General features: G+C 38.8%; 1 protein-coding gene across 1 annotated transcript in view; it reads left to right on the forward strand.

The window, feature by feature from the left end:
• Positions 1-408: 408 nt before the first annotated feature.
• LOC144956410 (uncharacterized) overlaps positions 409-4938 on the forward strand; it is a 90356-nt gene continuing 85826 nt past the window's right edge. Inside the window, exon 1 of the mRNA XM_078886912.1 lies at positions 409-675. The gene's annotated coding sequence lies outside the window, so the exon portion shown is untranslated. The remainder of the gene's footprint in view (positions 676-4938) is intronic.

Below are 4938 nucleotides of genomic sequence, written 5' to 3' on the forward strand. Positions count from 1 at the left end.
TAGCTCACTTTGCGGCGCTGCACTGCGGCTGATGCCTGGATTATTCCAGTCTTCCCTTGGAATAGACCCAAAAGAAAAATTTCCCCTTTGGGATGAATAAAGGGAATTTATTTATTTATTTATTTATTTATTTATTTATTTATTTTATATCAACCCCGAATCGTCAGGCCTTTAAATAGAAATAGCCGTGTATACAGTTGTAAATAGGTGAATAACACGATTTTATTCTGAGACAATACACTTTTGTTGATTATAAGTGCTTTAAATCAAATGGCGGATTTTTTGGCGAATGTTGGGCAAATGTCGCAGATCAATTTGTAGTATAAAATTGGTGGATTTTGGCGGATTTATGGCATAAAGTTGACGGGATTTTTGCAAATGCGCCTGGCAACACTGGTGGGTAGATGCATATGATTTGGAGGTAAGAATACTGAAAGTAATAATGTGTTAGTGTGGTGTGTTACTACTACCTACTGTGTGTTGAGCAGATGCCCCCGTGTTGATTACCTTTATGTACCGTGTAATATTTATATTATATTACTGGATATTATTACAGTCTTGAAGATGTGGTATTAGAACAAATCTAACTACTTACTTATCATGGAGGTGATAGTAAAATTATTATTAATGTTATTATTATGTGGTGTTCCTTGATTTATGGCTGCGGGCACAAAGGTAGGTCACATCAGTTACTTGTCGCTTTTGGTAAAGATTGACAATTTAAAGAAATACATACATAGACTAATCAAGAAAATTTTAAAAATTGAGCTTTTTTTTTAGCTTTTTCTTTTTATAGCGCAATATCCACTAAACATGCTCAAAGCGCTTTACAAGGGGTCCCTGTCCAACAGCAACATTTATCATTTAGGACAAGACATGACGCCTTTAAGGCGATATTATACATTTTTTGGACAGAGACAACGCTGTGTTAACGGCCAGGTACTCATTTTACACCTGATTACGGTGAGAGAATGTGAGTAAAGAGCCTTTTCCAAGAACTCAACTATGCGCCGAACGAGGCTCGAACCCAGGACCTTCCGATCCGAAAGCGAGTGTCATACCAGAAGACCACATAGCCGCACACTTTTCAAACCGATGAATGTAGCCTATTGTCAATAGTATTGATGAGTGAATAACTAAATGAGTATAGATAGTATGCGCTTGGGTAAGAAGCTCACAACATTGCCATCCAGAAGTATAACGGACCAACACACAAAATATTTGTAACCATGAACGTTTATAGATAATATGCGCTTGGCTAATAAGCTCACAACATTGCCATCCAGAAGTATAAGGGACCAACACACAAAACTATGTGTAACCATGAACATTTATAGTCTGGTTCATACAGTTTAGTGAGAATTACTCATAAACGTGGATGGCAAAAAACAATAACAAATACCCGAGTGACGTTATCTTCATTATAATGTCTATAGCTTGCCAGGACTAGCAGCAAGAGGTTACATGAAAAAAAAGAATTAAGTGAGAACTAATCACCCAACTGGTGGTCCAAAAACCCAGGAAGAGACCTGACGTCATCTTCATTCATTCTATTACAGTATTATGCTGTCATGTGACAAGCTGTTGAAGAAGTCCATCAGCACCAAAACCATCACCTAACACCAGCAGCATGTACATTTTTCATGCCCTTGCTTTGATTTGATACAAATAAGAGAAGGAATGTGCGGCTATGTAGTCTAGTGGTATGGCACTCGCTTTCAGATCGGAAGGTCCTGGTTTCGAGCCTCGCGCTCGGCGCATAGTTGAGTCATTGGAAAAGGCTCTTTACTCACATTCTCCCACCGTACTCAGGTGTAAATTTAGTACCTGACCGTTAACAGCAGTGTCTTTGTCGAAACCAGGCATGTCCCGTCCTACATGTCAAATGTTGCTTTTGACCAGGGACCCCTTGTAAAGCGCTTTGAGCACATTTTAGTGGATATTGCGCTATATAAAAGCTCTTTTAAAAAATCTTATTTTATTTATTTATTTATTTTTATTATAAGAGAACATTCATTATTGAGATTGGATTGGAGAAGGCCGATCCTATGCTGTCAATGAATGGGGATGATCTATAATGTAAACTTTCCATGTGCTCGAGGTCATTGGTCACATTGCAAAATATGATCAAAGTGACCTACATAGTGAAAACCGTTCAATGCTTTTCAAATATCGAACATCATGATTGGTCATAATTTTGTTCAGCTTGCCACATGAGTGGGTATGTTTACAACTTTCATTAACAAAGCAGCGTGTTTACATTTGATAAGAAATATCCAATCGTTGAACAGCAACCAATCATGTGAGTGATGACATGGTCGGACAAAAAGCTAAATATAGATAGATCGCTCCCATCGTGGCCTTCGTAAAGTTATGGCCTGATACTGACCAAAAAATGACGTCAAAATGCCAGTCTTTTGCCACAAAAGAAAACAAATCGTGAGTTGTATTCAAGAGTTCAACCAATGAAATAACTTGTTTCCATGAGCTCTACTAATGACAACTCACTGGACGCTACACAAACCTAAAAATGACATCAAACTGCCAGTCCAAGACGGTTCTAGTGTCAGGCCATGAGTTGACGAAGGCCACGCTCCCATTGAATGATACCAGCAAGGTCTGTGGAAAGGGTTGTGTAGTATAAATATGTGACCAAAAAATTACGTCCAAAGATTAGTCTTCGACCACGAATGAAAACAAATCGTGAGTTGCATGTAATCATTTGTTTCCTTATGCACTATTAACAACATCTCACTAGAGGTTGCATTAATCTATAAATGACGTCAAAAGACAAATCTCAGTGTCAGGCTATAAGTTAACGAAGGCTACGCGCTGACACTGGGCAAAAAATTACGTCAAAATACAAGACAACCACCACCAAATAAAGCGAAACGTGAGATTTATTCAATAGTTCAACCAATAGATAGAACGAAGATGACGTCACTCAAGCCTTCGTTATTGTATTTTGCCATACGCGTTTGTGAGTGATTCTCACTAAACTGTATTACCCCGACTATAAAAGCTCACGGTTACACAGAGTTTTGTGTGTTGGTCCGTTATACTTCCGGATGGCAATGTTCTGAGCTTCTTTGCCAAGCGCATACTATCTATAGGTTCCTTTAGCACAACCAACGACAACTCTCTAGACTGTATCATCATCATAGCCTATTCCCCCTGGACATGGCCTCCGCAACTGCCAACTGAAACAAGTGCCATCCTTCCACATTCAGTCACTGGCTTATTCATTCGTTTATTGTTGTCTTGTGATCATCTTCTTCTTGGTCTCCCACTACTTCTTTTACAGTCCACAATACCTTCTAGAATTTTTTTCAAGGAGTCATGTCTCTTCACAAAAAAGGCAATAGTTTCTCTATCATCTTGATGAGATATGGCTCCCCAATGCCCAGGGACTCTTTCACACTTTTTTTAGTTTCCTTTGCTGTCCAGGGAATGCGAAGAATTTCCTTATTGTATTTCATTTCAAATGCATTAATTTTATTCGCATCGTTTTTTGTGATTGTCCATGATTCGCATCCATATAATGCTGTTGAAACGTGTTCTTAATATATTCATTTTCAGTTGGACGCTTTTACTATTCCATGCTGCCATTATTTTTGCCAATTTTGTTTGGGCAGGTGCCATCTCCTTCGGATATCATTTGCCTATATTCTTGTCCCAAGATATACAAAATTGTTGACAATCTCCAGTTTTTATCCATTAACCACAATTTGAGCTTTTGGACTTTATCAGTGTCCATTACTGTTGTCTTTTTTAGCATTTAGGAGCAGGTCTTTGTCCTCACTATGTCGTTTTACGGATTTCACTAGCCTGTCTAATCCAGAGTGTATACTATTGTGCGGCTATGTGGTCTTGTGGTAAGACACTCGCTTTCGGATCGGAAGGTCCTGGGTTCGAACCTCGCTCTGCGTATAGTTGAGTCCTTGGAAAAGGCTCTTTATTCACATTTTATCACCTGACCGTCAGTCTCTGTCGAGAAACATTTGTAATATCGCCTAAATAACAGGCGTCAAGTCTCGTTCTACATGTTATGCTGTTTGTCAGGGACCCTTTGTAAAGCACTTTGAGCACGTTTAGTAGATATTGCGCTGTATGAAAAGCTTAAAGCTCAATTATACTAGACTGTATACTAACCTAAAATGACGTCAAAAAAGATAGAGAAAGAGATGAGACTTTTTGGTCCGGATATGACACTCTCCTTCGGACTTGTAGTTCCATGTTCGAATCCCGCTCCAGATGGCGCAAAGTTTTCACCTCAGTGCTCTTTAGACATATTTTTCTCATCGTACTCAGTTTTTTTTTTTTAATGAGTATCTGGCCCTGGCGTCTTGTCATTCATGGCGATTTTTGCTTTTGTCTTGGGACCGATGTATTTTTTTATTTCGGGTCTGACAACCTAATGCTAAATTGATATGTACTCATATCGACGTGTACATATATTCAGTTCTGGTATCCGAATGTACGCACTTATGGGCCTAGTTTAACATTGTTGTAATGGCCAATATTTTGCGTCATTTTTTGAGATTCCCATTATTATAATGAGCCATTAAGGAATTGGGTTATAAGACCTGCAAATAAGTGCACGTCGGCTCATATCGTTGTAATGTAAGTACTCTCTAACCATCGCAATATATTTCTACTACTTCGTGTTAAATCCAACACATAACTGTTCGGTTTGCAAACTTGCAAATATGTCCACCCGTTGTAAAGCGATTTGAGAACAATTAGTGGATCATCATCATCATCATCATCATCATCATCATCATCATCATCATCATCATCATCATCATCATCATCATCATCATCATCATCATCATCATCATCATCATCATCATCATCATAAATCGTGGCTTGTACTCTTGAGCACGTTGCCGGTCAGCTGTCTCCACGAATCACGATCCTCTGCGGTGCGCATGAAAT

This window comes from Berghia stephanieae, chromosome 11 (assembly GCF_034508935.2).
Source record: "Berghia stephanieae isolate SIO BIC M18660-M18661 chromosome 11, UCSD_Bste_1.3, whole genome shotgun sequence".
In the NCBI taxonomy this organism is placed as follows: Eukaryota; Metazoa; Mollusca; class Gastropoda; order Nudibranchia; family Aeolidiidae; genus Berghia; species Berghia stephanieae.